The sequence below is a fragment of the Lagenorhynchus albirostris genome, chromosome X (assembly GCF_949774975.1).
Source record: "Lagenorhynchus albirostris chromosome X, mLagAlb1.1, whole genome shotgun sequence".
In the NCBI taxonomy this organism is placed as follows: Eukaryota; Metazoa; Chordata; class Mammalia; order Artiodactyla; family Delphinidae; genus Lagenorhynchus; species Lagenorhynchus albirostris.
The window spans coordinates 30,768,122-30,788,040 of NC_083116.1; positions in this window are offsets into that span (position 1 = coordinate 30,768,122).

Sequence of the window (19,919 nt, forward strand, 5' to 3'; positions counted from 1 at the left end):
TGGGTTAAGTGCAGTTCACTGGCTCTTGGCCCAAAAATCTTCAAGATACCATTGTAGTACTTGAGATCACCAGTGTCTCATCTTCACATGGCCAAGCTAAAGCCAACAGCTTACCATGTGAGACAGCTCTTCTGTCTGTATTCTGTTTCTGCTAATAGTGCTACCATCCTGTTAGTCACACAGACTGAGAACTTGCTTCACATCTTTAACCGTTGCTCTTCCTGGACCATTCTGACTAATTATTTTAGGCATTTCTATCATCCAATGACTATTCATTGTAGTCTCTGTGAGAGAACATTTATTCCATAACTTTTTGTGGGGAAGATGTCAGGAAGGAGTTCCTCTTACCGCTCTCCCATCCTCTGGACTTTGGCTCTAAACAATCCTAGACACTACTTCAGGATTAATCTTCCTAAAGCACGAATCTGACATGTCATGCTCCTACTCAAGCATAGTCAATGGCTCTGCATTACCTACTAAATGATGTCTAAATTCATTAATATAGTATTCAAGATCCTTGACAGTCTGCTCCCGCCTAATTATTGGTCCATGTATTCTACTGCTTCCCTCTATATTCCCTGAGCTCCAGCGAACCCACGTGCCTCCACAATTTCATCATACTTTTCCCCTCTGTGCTTTTTCATACTCTATTCTCCTGTCAAGAAGCCCTTCCACTTTTTCTTTTCAAAATCCTATCAGTTTCGAATGATTAAGTAAAATGATGCTGTATCCATATCATGGAATACTTTGTGGCTGTTAACATGATGGTTTACAAGGGTTTTAAACATTTATTCCCTTACATGACAAATATTATAGAGCATCTCCTACATGCCAGACACTCTGCTACGTGCCCAGGATACAGAGGTTCAAAGGACAGACACAGCTGATGCCATCATAAAGCTTAAGTTAGGGTGGGGTGTTTAGACGTTGAGGAACTCAGTGGAGGTGTGCTGAGTGCTTGAATGATAATAGTGGGGGTGATACGGACATTTAACCTCGTCTAAAGGTAAAGGGCAGCTTCTTGGAGGTAGTCATGTTTTAGGGCATGCCTGAAACATGGAAAGATCGTGGTTCTTAAACTTTTTGGTCTCAGGACCCCTTTGCATTCTTAAAAATAATTGAGCTTTTGTCTATATGGGTTATACATACATATTTCAATACTTACTATTAGAAATTTAGAATTGACAATTAAAAATGTGTATGTCAATAGGTTTATTATTTTGATAACAAATACCTGTATTTTACAAGCCACAAAATGTTCAGTGGGGAAAGTGGCACTTATATTTTTACTAATCTCGTTAATATCTGGCTTAATAGAAGACTGGATTTTCACATCTGCTTCTGAGTTCAAGCTTTCTTGATGTGTTGTTTTGGTTGAAACCTACGAAGAGAGTCCAACCTCACACACATATGTAGTTGGAAAATGGAGGAGTATTTTAATAGTCTTGTCAGATAATTGTAGAGATTCTTCTTTGACACTACACCAAAACTCAACAAGTGGCAATTTCTCAAAGGTTAGCTGCAATATGGAATCTGAAACGCTATCAATGAACTTTTCATACTCTGTTACATTAAAACCATTTCGTGTACTTTTTTACTTTGAATGGATCCTTTAACTATACATGATTTTGACCTCGTGGATCCCCCGAAGGGGGCTCTCGGATCCCCAGGGACCCTCTGATCACACTTTGACAGGTACTGGAGTGAGAGTTACTTTGATATTTGGGGGAGGGCAAAGATAAAGAAATACTCCAGTGGTCAGAAAAGCACACACAGGAAAATGCATAGGTTATGATGTTACTGAATATACAAGATATAACATACACAGGAGGATCTCAACTCTTTAAAGGAAAGTGATTAACGGAGAATAAAGTCTGTAAGGAAATACTCCAAAATGTTAACAGTACTTCACAGGTCATTTGCTGTGCTTTTAAAATTTCCCTAAACTTTTCTATTTTCAACAGTGAGCTGGTTATTACTTTGAAAATTGATGAAAAATAAATCCTAAGTATCTTTTATTTTTATTTATTTTTTTGGTGGTGCCGCACGGCATGCAGGGATCCTAGTTGCCCAACCAGGGATCGAATCCGTGCCCCCTGCAGTGGAAGCAGAGAGTCTTAACCACTGGACCGCCAGCGAAGTCCCTAAGTATCTTTTAAAATTTGGCTTATAGGTTATACCCTTTATGAAGCCTTTTCTTCTTCTCTGCCCAATCCAGAAGTAACCTCTCCTTGTTTAGTGCTTTCCTAACACTTAGTTTGCACTTTCCTATTGGGACTTCAAACATTTTGTAGTGTTATTGTAGGGCTGTTCATACAGATTGTACCAGTTCTATTACTTGCAGGGTAGCAGCTAGAATTTGTTTCCCCAGCATCATGCAGAGTTCCTTATATTGTAAAAGGGCTCAAAAAAATTTTTTTTGGAATTAAACTGAATTGAAATCCTAAGTGTTTCACCCAGTTTAAATGACATTTTAAAATGTTATTCCTAAATAACATACAACTACTCTAGAAAATTTGGGAAAATAGAGAAAAGTATAGTAAGACAGCACAGCATCATGGTTAACAGCAAAGGCTTTGCATTTCTAGTGACGTAGCTTCAAATCCTGGATCTGCTATGTGTTTATTACTATCTCCATGAGGCCACGGATGTGTCTCCTAATCATTTTGATTCCTAGTTTCTCTCTGTGAAGTGGAGGTTATAATCATGCCTCCCAGCATTGTTGTGAGGAATTGATGAAATAATGTACATAAAACTCCAGGTATACAGTAATTCTTGATGAATGGTAGCTACTTATTACTATTGTTTTTTGGGGGTCGGGGGGCAGGGTGTGCCCTGCTGCATGTGGGATCTTAGTTTCCTGACCAGGGGTCGAACCTGTACCCCCTGCAGTGGAAGCACAGAGTGTTACCCACTGGACCACCAGGGAAGTCCCTATTATTATTTTGATTATCTATAATCATTCATCCGAAAATTCACAAATTCACTGTGATGAATGCATTCTCTAGTAGATTCAGAGTCACTGGACACATAATATTCCTGTTACTGCTAATCACCTTTGAAAGTGTGCCCTGATGATTGAGTTGGTCTGAGGTGATCTCGCCATTTCCAAATAAAAATGTGCCTATAAAAAGTTCTGACTCAGCTTATGGGCTGCAATGTTATAAGCAATCCGGAGTGGTGGCAAGAGATTCAGATGAACAAGTGGAGGGTCTAATTACCAGCAATGTTTTTATTAGAAGGCTATAGTTCATATTGTGATTTTTGTTACATTTGTTAATGACAGTGCTGAACGACACTTTCTGTACGTTAGCCTGGGAAGCATGTCCTGGGGCTGCTAGAGCAGCTGTGTCAGTCAGCTGAATTGAATATCTGGTGAGCTAATAGCCAAATCAACCCATTTGTTCCCTGCCTCTTGTCATACTAAAAAAGAAGAAAATGTGCTCGACGTATGAAAATGATACCATTGACCCTTTTAAAATACCTGGGAATTTCCCAGTTGGTGGCCACGAGCTTTCATGAAGCACACAACGCTATCTCCTTAGAACACACTGGGAGTAGGTGGAAGGTTCTCATTGGAAAATTAGGTTACCCACTGTCATCAATCAATGACCTGTTGTCCTTTTTAAGATGTTCACACCAGCACTGACACTTCCAGACCTAGCCTAGCCATTCTATAGCAAGAAGAGAATGGGAGAGAGTTTTCACTGTCCCACCTTAGAGGGTACCAGGTCTGCTTCTGCTCTGTAGACTGCTTACCTGGCTGTGTTACCTTGAATCTGTGTTCTCCCAGGGACTAAAGTGGTCCTTGGATATGCTTGTATCCAGAGTTACCCGCCCATTATTGTTCCACCTGGATCTGATCAGTGCCTTCCATTGTAGCATTTTGCCTAGGCTTTCTCTGAGATGCCAAATGTCCCATGTCCTCAAATTACCGCCTTATGAATCCATGTGCCGTCATCAAATCCATGGATTTGATGAATCCATCCAATCAAAATTCTCATTTCCTTGCTAAGTTTATTTTAATTGTGAATCAAGAGAAAGGCATATTTTTAAATTTTTTATACAGTTTTTAAGGTTACTTACCATTTACAGTTATTACAAAATATTGGCTGTATTCCCCGTGTTGTACAATACATCTTTGAGGCCATCTTACACCCAACAGATTGTACCTCCCACTCCCCCACCCCTATACTGCCTGTGCCGCACCTCCCCACCCACGCACCACCACCACCACCACCACCACCACCACCACCACCACCACCCCCCCCCCGGTAACCACTAGTTTGTTCTCTGTATCTGCGAGTCTGCTTTTTTGTTATATTCACTAATTTGTTGTATTTTTTTAGATTCCACATATAAGAGATATCATACAGTATTTGTCTTTCTTATTTCACTTAGCATAATGCCCTCCAAGTCCATCCATGTTGCTGCAAATAGTAAAATTTTATTCTTTTTTATGGCTGAATAATATTCCATTGTGTGTGTGTGTATACATGCATACATACCACATCTTCTTTACCCATTTATCTGTTGATGGACACTTAGGCTGCTTCCATAGAGAAAGGCATAATTTTGAATTCATTCACCCTGATATGTCAGTGACTGAGAGTTCCTTATCCTCCCACGTAGCTTTGCTGGCTTTAGGTAACCTCATCCATGTAGTAAAAGTGTTTGCTATGTGCCACACCCTTTGTTATGGGTCTGGTAAGTCCCCATTCTTGAGGTACCTATGGTCTTGAGAGTGAGAAAGACATATAAACAAGAAATTATTAATACAATGTGGTACTTGCAATGATAGGGATATAATATGTTATAGAGAAGGGACCTAACTCGATCTTGAGGTGTCAAAGAAAGTGACTTGGAAGACAAGATGTGAACTGCATCTGAGAAGGAGGATTTAGCCAAGTGAAGTGACGGTGAAGGTCGTATTAAGCAGAGTAGACAGCATGAAGCAACAGAGATGAGAAAGAAAGAACATTGTGTGTGATGAAACCTACAAGCAATTCAGAGGTACAGAAAGTAGCAAAGAAGGAGATGCAAAACAGGAAGAAAGAAGCCAGTTCATGGAAGGCTTTGTGTCAGAAAATTTGAGCTTTATTTGGAGGGCAGTGGGGAGGAGTGAAGCAAAAATCGAGCAGAGAGGGAGATATTGAAGTTACGGGAGAAGGGAGTGAATGACAGAATGTGGTGATGAAGATGGAAAGGAATGAGAATCCAGAGCACAGATGGAAGGATTGCCTCTGCAGGAAATACTCCCTCTTCTGGACTTTGTGCTTCTGCAAAAAATCTATTAGAAATTCTAACTTTTCTGTATTCTGTGGAAACAAGACACACTCTCCTCCTCTTTTGTTTCCTGCGTTTGTCTTAGCTCGTCCAGCCCAGTCTGCAAATTGCACCCTTGCCTAACGTCCAACATGATAGACTGTGAAAACGGACCAGAATTTTCCTCTATAAGAGGTAGTTGATAAGTAACAGTAGCAGTTGGGTGGCATCTGACGGTTCACAAAGCCTTTTCACATCCATTATCTCACAACAGCCCTGTAAGGCAGGCAGAAAAGCTGTGGCCATACCCATTTTATGAGGCTCAGGAAGTTTAAGTTGCTTGTCCAGTGTCAAGTCACTGTAAATGAGTACGTGTCAGAGCTTCACCTGGAAGCCAAGTCTTGGAATTCTAGGTCCCATACCCTTTTCGCTATACTCAGATGGTTTTTCAAAGCTTTGTGTATGAGTAAATGGGTTGTATGGGTGAATAAGGAATCAAGCCCATTATCTCAACTTTTTGAGTACAGTTCTATATAGTGAGCTAATCTCATCTGCTGGATCAGCATTGAGTCATCATAAATAAACGAACCCAGCGTGTTTATGAAATGGGAAACGGAACTCCATTTCATCTCTGGGCTTCTTTGTGGGCAACGTATATGGAAACTAACTTTTTATTAGCCATTTATTCTTGTTTTGTTTTGTGTTATGTGGGCCTCTCACTGCTGTGGTCTCTCCCGTTGCGGAGCACAGGTTCCAGATGCGCAGGCTCAGCGGCCATGGCTCACGGGCCCAGCCGCTCCACGGCATGTGGGATCTTCCCAGACCGGGACACGAACCCGCGTCCCCAGCATCGGCAGGCGGACTCTCAACCACTGCGCCACCAGGGAAGCCCCATTTATTCTTTACTTTTCTTCAATTTTAATTCTATATTGGGGTATAGTTGATTTAGAATATTGTATTAGTTTCAGGTGAACAGCAGAGTGATACTTTTTTTTGCAGACTGTATTCCATTATAGGTTATTACAAGATATTGAGTATAGTTCCCTGCGCTATATATAGTAAGTCCTTGTCGCTTATCTATTTTATGTAGGGTACTTTGTATCTGTTAATCCCATACTCCTAATTTATCCCTCCCTCTGCCCTCTCCCCTTTGGTAACCATAAATTTGTTTTCTATGTCCATGAGTCTTTCTGTTTTATTTCTTTGTTTCTGTTTATTTTTTATTTCATATTGGAGTATAGTTGATTTACAAGGTTGTGTTAGTTTCCAGTGTACAGCAAAGTGATACGTATATATATATATCCATTCTTTTTCAGATTCTTTTCCCATATAGGTTATTACAAAATATTGAGTAGAGTTCCCTGTGCTATATAGTAGGTCCTTGTCGACTGTCTACTTTATATATAGTAGTGTGTATATGTTAATCCCAAACTCCTAATTTATCCCTCCCCTAGTCGTTTATTCACTGATTTAGTAGATCACCCAAATGATCTGATTCTTCTCTCTTCCCTTCTCCTTACTTCCCTTTGTTCTTTTCTTCTCAAGTACCATGGGGCCATCTCAGATAGAGCCAAAGTGGAGAAATATACTGTTACGCAAGTGACACTGTATATAAAAATTTTGGGTGAAGGCTTAGCATTTAAAAGAATTGAAGTTCAAAACTCATATCCACTTTTGGTCTATTGAATTGCTCTAGCTTATATTTTCCTCATTAAGATAATTAAGACTTTACCATATATATTAGGCCTCTAGCTCTAATAAAATGAACAAAGTACATGAATAGGGGCAAAATGAGCTATTTGATTAATGGGTCTAGCATCTGGCTTATATACTGCAAACTTTCTATCATTTATTTAGCTGTCTGCCCCTGGAAGTACCTCAACTGACACAGCATTGAAGACAAAATTAGCACCATTAAATTATTCAAACCCCTCCTCAATATATCATGCCCTCTTAGACTTTCTTTCATCCTTGTGCAGTTGTAGTGGACAAATTTAATCTCTCTGCATGCTTGCTGATTGTAAGCCATTCTGGGCATGCAGATGCTGCATTAAATGTTGACTTTCAGTCACTCCCACTGAGTTGAGTAGGATAAAGTGTACCTGTTGTCTACTTACAGTTGACACTTTCCTTGTTGTTTTGCATCCCCCTGACATTTTCCACTTTCTTCAGTAACCTGCTATATGACCTTCTGAAATTTTCTTTCTTTTGCCATTTGTATTAAAAGGTAGCACCACTGTCTTTTTTCCCTGGACCACTGCAGTGTTTGCATTTCAGCTGGCTAGCTCACTTGGGCTGCTGGATAAAAGGGGGACTACAGGGAGATGGCAGGTGGGAGGCTGTCATTGCATTTCCTTGAGGATGGGGACTGGTAAAAAATGTTTGCCAGACGTAACTGAACCCAATTATGATATGACTAATAAAATGCTGCTTTTAGCAAATATCCCTACTGTACTAGGGTAATTAATGATTATTCTCACAGGGCCTGAGAGAGATGATCAAACTCTCTCTCTCCTTCTGATATCTGCATTTGGAAAAATCGATTTCCCTTTATGAGAGAAAGTATATGAATGTGTGCGATTAACGTGATCATGAGCCCAGAAAATGTTTTTAGCCATTTCTCTACCTACTACTATGCATGTCCTTGCTCTCCACCTATATTGCTCCCAGGGTAGTATGTATGTACTCTGTAGGGAGCTATAATTGTGAGGTGTTCTCCCTGCCTCATAATATCCCTTCAGATGTATAAACAAGTACTCAGAACTCATTTACTTATAGTCATCTATTTATTCAACAACCTTCATTGAGTACCTTGTTGGCGCCAGGCACTGTACTATGTGCTGGTGATTTAACAGTCAACAGGAAGACCTAGAACTTGCCCTGCTGGAGCTAAGAAGGAAAAGAGGGGCCACGGCAGAGAAAAAGGGGAGGAATCTACTTGAGATATGGTGGTCAAGTAAGATCTCTCTGAGAAAGTGATGAAGCTAAGAGTTGAAGCATGAAAGCAAATGTTTGGTTTTTTTTCGTTGTGGTATAGTTGCTTTACAATGTTGTTTTAGATTCTACTGTACAGTGGAGTTTCCTATGCCATACAGCAGGTTCTCATTAGTATCTGTTTTATACATATTAGTGTATATATGTTGATCCCAATCTCCCAATTCATCCCACCCCCCTGTTTCCCCCTTGGTGTCCATACCTTTGTTCTCTACATCTGTGTGTCTGTTTCTGCCTTGCGAGCCAGTTCATTTGTGCCATTTTTCTAGATTCCACATATATGCGTTAATATACGATATTTGTTTTTCTCTTTCTGACTTACTTCACTCTGTATGACAGTCTCTAGGTCCATTCACCTCTCTACAAATGACCCACTCTCGTTCCTTTTTATGGCTGAGTAATATTCCATTGTATATATGTACCACATTCTTTATCTATTTGTCTGTCGGTGGACACCTAGGTTGCTTCCAAGACCTGGCTATTGTAAATAGTGCTGCAATGAACATTGGGGTGTATGTGTCCTTTTGAATTATAGTTTTCTCTGGGTATATGCCCAGTAGTGGGATTGCTGGGTCATATGGTAATTCTAACTTTAGTTTTTTAAGGAACCTCCACACTGTTCTCCATAGTGGCTGTATCAATTTACATTCCCACCAACAGTGCAGAAGGGTTCCCTTCTCTCCACACCCTCTCCAGCATTTATTGTTTGTAGATGTTCTGATGATGGCCATTCTGACCAGTGTGAGGTGATACCTCATTGTAGTTTTGATTTGCATTTCTCGAATAATTAGTTATTCGAGATGTTGAGCAGCTTTTCATGTGCCTCTTGGCCATCTGTATGTCTTTGGAGAGATGTCTATTTAGGTCTGCTGCCCATTTTTGGATTGGGTTTTTTTAAATTAATATTGAGCTGTATGACCTGTTTATATACTTTGGAGATTAATCCTTTGTCCGTAGATTCGTTTGCAAATATTTTCTCCAAATCTGAGCATTGTCTTTTCATTTTATTTATAGTTTCCTTTGCTGTGCAAAAGCTTTGAAGTTTCATTAGGTCCCATTTGTTTATTTTTGTTTTTATTTCCATTTCTCTTGGAGGTGGGTCAAAAAAGATCTTGCTGTGATTTATGTCAAAGAGTGTTCTTCCTATGTTTTCCTCTAAGAGTTTTATAGTGTCTGGCCTTACATTTAGGTCTCTAACCGATTTTGAGTTTATTTTTGTGTATGGTGTTTGTTAGGGAGTGTTCTAATTTCATTCTTTTACATGTAGCGGTCCAGTTTTCCCAGCACCACTTATTGAAGAGACTATCTTTTCTCCATTGTATACCCTTGCCACCTTTGTCATAGATTAGTCGACCATAGGTGCGTGGGTTTACCTCTGGGCTTTCTATCCTGTTCCATTGACCTATGTCTCTGGTTTTGTGCCAGTACCATATTGTCTTGAAAGTGAGGGAGGCTGATTCCTCCAGCTCTGCTTTTTTTTTTTCCTCAAGTTTGCTTTGGCTATTCAGGGTCTTTGTGTCTCCATACAAATTTTAAGATTTTTTGTTCTAGTTCTGTGAAAAATGCCAGTGGTAGTTTGATAGGGATTGCATTGAATCTGTAGATTGCTTTGGGTAGTAGAGTCATTTTCCCAATATTGATTCTTCCAATCCAAGAACATGGTATATCTCTCCATCTGTTTGTGTCATCTTTGATTTCTTTCATTAGTGTCTTATAGTTTTCTGAGTACAGGTCTTTTACCTCCTTAGGTAGGTTTATTCCTAGGTATTGTTTTTGTTGTAATGATGAATGAGACTGTTTCCTTAATTTCCCTTTCTGATCTTTCGTTGTTAGTGTATAGGAATGCAAGAGATTTCTGTGCATTAATTTTGTATCCTGCAACTTTACCAAGTTCATTGATTAGCTCTAGTAGTTTTCTGGCAGCATCTTTAGGATTCTCTATGTATAGTATCATGTTATCTGCAAACAGTGACAGTTTTACTTCTTACTTTCCTGTTTGTATTCCTTTTGTTTGTTTTTTTTTTTTTCTTCTCCAATTGCCATGGCTAGGACTTCCAAAACTATGTTGAATAATAGTGGTGAGAATGGACATCCTTGTCTTGTTCCTGGTCTTAGAGGAAATGACGAAAGCAAATCTGTTATTCAAACAAACAAACCATGGTAAAGAGTATCCCAGGTAGAGGGAACAGCATATGCAGATGTTTGGAAATTATGAGGAATGGAGAGAAAGCCATTGTAGCTGGAGTATAGTGAGTCCTGGAGTGTATGATACAAGATGAATGCAAAGAGGCAGATGGAAGTCAGAGTTTTAGGGCCTTGTAGGTCACGATAAGACATTTGAATTTTAAGTACACTGCCCTCAAAATCTCCTGGTGGTATGAACCACATGTATGAGCCCTATATTTCATGGCTCATTTGGGCTAATGTCCCTGGCAGGGGACAGCGATGATCAGGTCTTGTGTTCTTGTAGTATATGGACGTCGTTGCAGCTACAGGATGCCATTGACTCATGGTGATTTCAGTTAACATATGAGGACATAGGTAAGTGAAGTGCTTTAGGGCTAGGGCTCCCGCATTCTATGCTCAGTCTCCCAGGTCCTGCTCAGTACCCACCTCCTTTATGAAATCTACCCTGGCTACTGCAGGTTCTAGTTACTCTCTTTCCCTTGGTACTAAAATAGGGCTGATGGTCTCTGTCCTCCATTTGGCTGTTATCTTTTAATGCAGCGGTCACAAGTTGTCAGCAGATGAACTGGATTTGGCAGGCAGATGTGTTTTGTTTGTCCTGCTCAGCATTTTATAAAAAAAATAAACTTGGTTTCCAGTGTTTCACATAAAAATCCAGATTTCATTCTTTCCTAGAAATCTGAAGAACTGCAACTCTGAGTCTGCCTTCCCATGTGACAACAAGCAGCTGGGAATGCAGCTTATGTCCTGTTTAGATAGTGCACGCGTTCTTTTATTTGTCATTGTCCTGGACACCTCTGTCAGGCCTGTTTCACTTTTGTGTTACCTGCTAGCACCTGTAGACATGCACATTTGTGATCTCAGCTTTCATACCTTGTGGCAAGTCCTTTAATATACTTCCAGTACCTAGAACAATGCCTACTGCATTGTTGGTACTCGATAAGCATTTTTTTTTTGGTGTTTTAAAAATTTATTTATTTTATTTTTGGCTGCATTGGGTCATCATTGCTGCATGCGGGCTTTCTCCAGTTGTGGTGAGTGGGGGCTACTCTTCATTGCAGTGCATGGGCTTCTCATTGTGGTGGCTTCTCCTGTTGTGGAGCACGGGTTCTAGGCACATGGGCTTCAGTAGTTGTGGCACACGGGCTCAGGAGTTGTGGCTCGTGGGCTCTAGAGCGCAGGCTCAGTAGTTGTGGCGCATGGGCTTAGTTGCTCCTCAGTATGTGGGATCTTCCTGGACCAGGACTCAAACCCATGTCCCCTGCATTGGCAGGTGGATTCTTAACCACTGTGCCACCAGGGAAGCCCAATAAGCATTTGTTAAGTTAATGAATATTATGTGCAGAACTAAATTCGCAATTTCTTTGAAGGAAAAAGCTACATTCTGTATCTTTCAGCATCTCCTATAGCATTCATAGAGTACCCTATTCTTAGGTCCCAATTAATATTTTTGATAGATATAGTGATGAAGATACTTCGTCGTATGATTTTATATAGCATGCTGAATGATCTTTCTAGAGGATATAATTGTTTACAAGAATAATTTCCAAGCGGTATGTAATAGAGTACTGAGTCAACTAGTAGTCAAGAAATGGAGCCTCTAATCCCAATTCTGGAACAGACTCACTGTTTGACAATGGACAAGTGACATAACTTTGCAACTCTGCAGCATCCTCATCTGTAAGCAGGTACTTGTTTTACCTACCTCATTAGGTTAGCAGGGGAATTAAATGAAACAGTGCAGATTCGGTGTTTTTGCATTTGTGCATTCATCATAGGTGCTTTACCCTTTATATGTGCTTTAAAGTCTTGTTATTTTAAAATGGTATATATGTTATAAGCTGAGGTCATTTTCTAATGTGCCGGAATACCATAAGCGAGTCTGTATCTCATTTGGTATGTGTCATAGTTCATACACTTATTCTATTCATGCTAACGTCAAAGGACGAAAGAGCCCTGGGTAAGATGGAAGAAAACTACTAGCATCTAACTTCTCTCTCCATCAAACACATTATGGCAGGCTCTAATCAAGGTACCATTCATTCCATGCTTAGTGGTAGCATACCTGAATTGCAAGAAAAGTTCTTAAGAAACAACTATTGCTCCCCTATACCAGTGAACTTAAATATATAAAGTGACAGCAGTACACACACCAAAGATGGTATTACTAATTTCATGGAGGCTAACTAGGGGGAAACTTAGCTTTTTATAGGTAAGTGTAGGTGAGAGTGATTGAACAGTGGTTCATGCTTCCAGGTATAAGTATGGCATCTCTGTGGTTCACTAATTCCAGTGTTAGTAATGTCTAGTGCCCATCTTCAAGCCTTTGACAATTATTTCTGAGTGTCATTGAAGAAGACTGCTGGACGTTAGGTAGTAGATCCTCTATAGAGTTCGTTTGATTCCACGGTTGTAGGCACCTTCAATTAACTTGCTTCTTTACTATATTGTGGGATATCTGTTAGTTGTACAAAACTTATAGCAATGAAAGTGATTCCTGACCACAGATATGCAAATGCATTTTGTCTCATACAGACTCTGCCCTGTAGAGAAGATAATCTTAAACACTGCATTTTATTGCCTCATGGATTATTAACTGGTGTTGTAATTACAAATAAATTCAGTGAAGCCTTTGTGATTATTTATCCATCTTCCTCATTCTTATTTGAACTGGTCTCAAAATCCTACTGCTTCCTTCATTACTTAATTACATAAAATCTTGTTCACATTTTCATTTTTTTAATTTACATGAGAGTCATGTTTTTTTATGTTTTTTTAAAATTTTTATTTTATATTGGAATATAGTTGATTAACAATGTTGTGTTAGTTTCAGGTGTACAGCAGATTTATTCTGTTGTATATCTACATTTATCTATTCTTTTTCAAATTTTTTTCCATTTAGGTTATTACGGAGTATTGAGCAGAGTTCCCTGTGCTATACAGTAGGTCCTTGTTGGTTATCTGTTTTCAATATAGCAGTGTGTACACGTCAATCCCAAACTCCCAATCTATCCCTCCCCGCCCTTCCTCCCTGGTAACCATAAGTTCGTTTTCTAAGTCTGTGAGTCTGTTTCTGTTTTGTAAATAAGTTCATTTGTACCTTTTTTTAAGATTCCACATATAAGTGATATCATATGATGTCTTTCTCTGTCTGACTTACTTCACTTAGTATGATAATCTCTAGGTCCATCCATGTTGCTGCAAATGGCATTATTTCATTCTTTTTAATTGCTGAGTGATACTCCATTGTATATATGTACCACATCTTCTTTATCCATTCCTCTGTCGATGGACATTTAGGCTGCTTCCGCGTCTTGGCTATTGTGAACAGCACTGCAATGAACACTGGTGCATGTATCCTTTCGAACCATGTTTTTCTCCAGATCTATGCCCAGGAGTGAGTTTGCGGGATCATATGGTAGCTCTATTTTTAGTTTCTTAAGGAACCTCCATACTGTTTTCCATTGTGGCTGTATCAATTTACATTCGCACCAACAGCTTAGGAGGGTTCCTTTTTCTCTGCACCCTCTCCTGCATTTATTGTTTGCAGACTTTTTGATGATGGCCATTCTGACTGGTGTGAGGTGATACCTCATTGTAGTTTTGATTTTCATTTCTCTAATAATTAGTGATGTTGAGCATCTTTTCATGTGCCTCTTGGCTATCTGCGTGTCTTCTTTGGAGAAATGTCTATTTAGGTCTTCTGCCCATTTTCTGATTGGGTTGTTTGCTTTTTTGATATTGAGCTAGCTGTGTGAGCTGAGCTAGCTGTGTGAGCTGTTTGTAAGTTTTGGAGACTAATCCCTTGTTGGTCGCCTGGTTTGCAAATATCTTCTCCCATTCTGAGGGTTGTCTTTTCGTCTTGTGTGTGGTTTCCTTTGCTGTGCAAAAGCTTTTGAGTTTCATTAGGTCCCATTTGTTTATTTTTGTTTTTATTTCCTTTACTCTAGGAGATGGATCAAAAAGATATTGCTGAGATTTCTGTCAAAGAGTGTTCTGCCTATATTTTCCTCTAAAAGTTTTATAGTATCCGGTCTTACGAGAGTCATGTTTTAATTCTTTGAAAATTATACTTTAATGCCAATGCTGCCAGTTCTGGTTTTCTTTTTCTAGGAATACGAAAAAAATCAGAGCTAGAAGGACCAGAAAGCTTTTAGTTACATAGAAATACTATCACATTGTACAAAATATACAAGAAAGTTCACTGCTGTATTGCTTGCAATAGTGAAAAACTGGAAACAACCTATGAGTACATCAAGAGGAGACTACATAAATGAGGTCTATACATACTAGGAGAATACTGTGTAGCCATTAAAATGAATGAGATAGCCATTTAAATGAATGACTCAGGCATATATAAGTGCATGATAGGCTGTGATCTTTAAGACATATTGTTATATGAGAAAATTGTGTAACATTATGTGAAGTATTGTCCTATGTAAAGTAAAAAAAAGCATCTTTATACATTATATCCAAATAATTATATATTTATAGAAAGAAGTCTAAAATATATATATAAACTGATAATAGTTATCTCTGGGAAATAAGATCAAGAAAGGGTAAAGAGACTTTTAACTTTTACTATACACATTTCTATATTGGTCATTTTTAAAACTAAAAATTGTGCATGATTTTGGTAAACAACAAAAATGAAAGAAGTGATCTTCTAAGCAACACAATAAGCATTTTATTATTATAATCCAAGTATAAAATAAATATCCGTTAGTCAATACTGATAGACACAAATGTTTTAATAAGTAAATAAATGGAGGAGACAAATTTTCCTTATAGAAGAATTACAAATTGTATGTATGTGTATGTGCATGCATGTTTATCTCCTTCCTCCCTTGAGTGTGGATTTAACGTTTCACTTCTAAAGAAAAGTGTAGAAAGATAAAAATAACACCTTTTACAGTGGAGAAATTTGGCAAATACTACCTGTGGTAGGCAGAATGTCCACCGCCGCCCCCACACACACACACAGCTGTTCATGTCCTAATCCCTGGAATCTGCAAATATATTAGGGTACATGGAAAAGGGGGGTTGCTAATCAAATGACCTTCTTATAGGAAGATTATCCTGGATTAACTGGATGGGTCCAGTATCCACAAGAGTCGCTAAATAGGAAAGGAAAAACGAGCTAGTCAGAGGCAGATAGGACTAAGGAAGCAGCGTCAGAATGATGCAGTGTGGGAAGGACTCAGCCAGCAGTGGCTGTCTGAAGACAGGGGAAGGAGGCAATGAGTCAAGGAATGCAAGTGGCCTCTACAAGTTGGAAAAAGGCAAGGAAATGGATTCTCCCCTAGACTCTCTAGAAAGAAATGCAGCAATGCCAACACCTTGATTTTAGCTCAGTTCTATGTCAGACTTCTGAACTCTAGAACTGTAAGATAATACAATTTTTATAACCCATTGCGTTTGACAATTTGTTATGTCAGCCATAGAAAACTACTACAGAGCTACTTTAACCAAGTTTTCGAGATTAACATCACCAATGATCAGTCATGCAGGCATCATGTACTACTTACTCCCTGATATGATGTGATGAGAAGGGCACTTTATCTCTGTGGTATCCTTACCCAAAACCCATAACCTCAGTCAAATCATAAGAAAAATATTAGACAAACCCCACTTGAGGGACATTCTGGGAAGTATCTGACCAGTACTCGTCAAATCTGTCAAGGTCATGAAAAGCAAAGAAAGACAGAAATTGTCACAGACCAGAGAACACTGAGGAGATAACGATAACTAAAGGCACTGTTCATTGGATTCTGGAACTGAAAAAGGACAGTAGTGGGAAAACTGGTGAAATTTGAATCAAGTCTGAAGTTTAGTTTATAGTAAGTTACCAATGTTGGTTTCTTAGTTTTGATGATGTTAACAATAAGAGAAACTGGGGGAGGAGTATATGGGGACTATGTTTATTATCTCTGCAACTTTTTGGTAAAGCTAAAATTATTCGAAAATAAATCATTTGTTTTGTAAAAAGATAATCTAGTCTAACCACTTTACTAAATGAGGAAACTGAAGTTCAGAGAGGGAAAATGACTTATTCAAAATAATATAGTTCACTTATGAAAATTTCACCTTCCATTTCCAGTGTATTTATTGGTTGATTTTTTTTTTTTTTTTTTTTTTTTGCGATACGCGGGCCTCTCACTGTTGTGGCCTCTCCTGTTGTGGAGCATAGGCTCCGGACGCGCAGGCTCAGCGGCCATGGCTCACGGGCCCAGCCACTCTGCGGCATGCGGGATCCTCCCGGACCGGGGCACGAACCCGTGTCCCCTGCATCGGCAGGCGGACTCTCAACCACTTCGCCACCAGGGAAGCCCCTATTGGTTGATTTTTTTTTCCTAAGCCTTAAAAATCTGTTCTCCAAAATTCAGCTCTATCAATCTAATCCACATTTTCTAGTACTACCTAACTTTCATCTTGCAATTCTTACCTCCTTTGGGTATTTCTCATGTCACTAGGCTAAAAGAATATTAATACTTGTTCATAATAATTGTTCTCATTTCCTGCTTTAGCAACTAATATCACCTAAGAAATACTGACTGGAAGAAGTAGGATATTTTTTTCTTTGTTAAGGCTGTTGCCTAATTTTCCTAAAGTTTGCCCTGATTTCTCATTAACCCTATATTGTGATGTACTTTTACATTTTTAATTGAGGTATAACTGACATATAACATTATTATTAGTTTCGAGTGTACAACATAATGGTTTGGTATTTGTATACCTTGTGAAATGATCACCATAGTAACGTAGTTAACGTCTGTCTCCATGCATAGTTACCATTTTTTTTTTCTTGTGAGGAAAACATTTAAGATCTACTTTCTTGGCAAACTTTCAAATATGCAATGCAGTATTATTAACTATAGTCACCATGCTGTACATTACATCCCCATGACTTACTTATCTTATAAATGGAAGTTTGTGCCATTTGTCTCCCTTCACCTATATCACCCACCTCCACACCCCCTGCCAAACACCAATCTGTTGTTTGAATCTATGAGCTTGGTGTTTTGTTTTTGCTTTTTTAGACTTTACATATAAGTGAGATTATATGGTATGTGTCTTTCTCTGCCTTATTTTATTTAGCATAATGCCTTCAAGGTCCATCCATGTTGTTACAAATGGCAAGATTTCATTCTTTTTTTATGCCTGAATAATATTCCATTGTGTGTATGTGTGGTATGTATATATATACATACATATATATTATTAGGTCCCATTTATTTACTTTTGCTTTTATTTCCTTTGCTTTAGGATATGGATCAAAAATATTGCTGTGATTTATGTCAAAGAGTTCTATGTTTTCTTCTAGGATTTTTATGATTTCAGGTCTTACATTTAGGTCTTTAATCCAATTTATTTTTGTATATGATGTTAGAGAATGTTCTAATTTCATTCTTTTACATGTAGCTGTCCAGTTTTCCCAGTAACACTTATTGAAGAGGCTGTCTTTTTTCCACTGTTATCTTCTTGCATCCTTTGTTGTAGATGGTTATATATGGCCTTTATTATGTTGAGGTATGTTCCATCTTATGCCTACTTTCTGTAGAGTTTGTTTTATAAATGGATATTGAATTTTGTCAAAAGCTTTTTTCTACATCTAGTGAGATGATCATATGGTTTTTATTCTTCAATTTTTGGCTATTGAAAAATCCTTGCATCCCTTGAATAAATCCCACTTGATCATGGTGTATGATCCTTTTAATGTATTGTTGGATTCGGATTGCTAATATTTTGTTGAGGATTTTTGTGTTTATGTTCATCAGTAATATTGGCATGTAATTTTCTTTTTTGTGATATCTTTGTCCAGTTTTGGCATCAGGGTGATGCTGGCTTCATAGAATGAGTTCAGCACTGTTCCTTCCTCTGCAATTCTTGGAATAGTTTGAGAAGGATAGGTGTTAACTCTTTCCTAAATATTTGGTAGAATTCACCTGTGAAGCCATCTGGCCCTGGAGTTTTGTTTGTTGGGAGTTTCTTTTGGTCTATTCAATTTTCTATTTCTTCCTTTATCAGTGTTGGGAGATTGTACATTTCTAGGAATTTGTCCATTTCCTCTAGGTTGTCCATTTTATTGCTATATCATTGTTCGAAGTACTCTCTTATGATCCCTTGTATTTCTGTGGTGTTGGCTGTAACTTCTCATTTTTCACCTCTGATTGTATTGATTTGGGCCTTCGTTTGTTTCTTGATCAGTATGGCTAAAGGTTTACCAATTTTGTTTATCTTTCCAAAGAACCAGCTCTTAGTTTCATTGATCTTTTCTATTGTGGGTTTTTCTTTTTGTCTCTGTATTTTTTCTTCTCTGTATGATTTCCTTCCTTCTACTAACTTTAGGTTTTGTTTGTATTCTTTTCCTAGTTCCTTTAGGTGTAAGTTTAGGTTGTTTATTTGAGATTTTTCTTGTTTCCCAAAGTAAGCTTGTATCACTGTAAACTTCTACCTTAGAACTGCTTTTGCTTTGTCCCAAAGATTTTGGATTGTTGTGTTTTCCATTTTGTTTGTCTCCAGGTATTTTTTGATTTCCTCTTTGATTTCTTCAAATGTTGTTTTTTAATCCATTCAGCCCCTCAATGTCTTTTTTTTTAATTTTAATTTTATTTTTTTTATACAGCAGGTTCCTATTACTCATCAATTTTATACACATCAGTATATACATGTCAATCCCAATCACCCAATTCATCACACCCCCACCCCCATCCCCTGCTGCTTTCCCCCTTGGTGACCATACGTTTCTTCTCCACATCTGTGTCTCAATTTCTGCCCTGCAAACTGGTTCATCTGTACCATTTTTCTAGGTTCCACATATATGTGTTAATATATGATATTTGTTTTTCTCTTTCTGACTTACTTCACTCTGTATGACAGTCTCTAGATCCATCCACATCTCAACAAATGACCCAATTTCGTTCCTTTTTATGGCTGAGTAATATTCCATTGTATATATGAGCCACATCTTCTTTATCCATTCATCTGTCGATGGGCATTTAGGTTGCGTCCATGACCTGGCTATTGTAAATAGTGCAGCAATGAACATTCGGGTGCATGTGCCTTTTTGAATTACGGTTTTCTCTGGGTATATGCCCAGTAGTGGGATTGCTGGGTCATATGGTAATTCTATTTTTAGTTTTTTAAGGAAACTCCATACTGTTCTCCATAGCGGCTGTATCAATTTACATTCCCACCAACAGTGCGAGAGGGTTCCCTTTACTTCACACCCTCTCCAGCATTTGTGGTTTGTAGATGTTCTGATGATGCCCATTCTAACTGGTGTGAGGTGATACCTCACTGTAGTTTTGATTTGCATTTCTCTAATAATTAGTGATGCTGAGCAGCTTTTCATGTGCTTCTTGGCCACCTGTATGTCTTCTTTGGAGAAATGTCTGTTTAGCTCTTCTGCCCATTTTTGATTTGGATTGTTCATTTTTTTAATATTGAACTGCAGGAGCTGTTTATATATT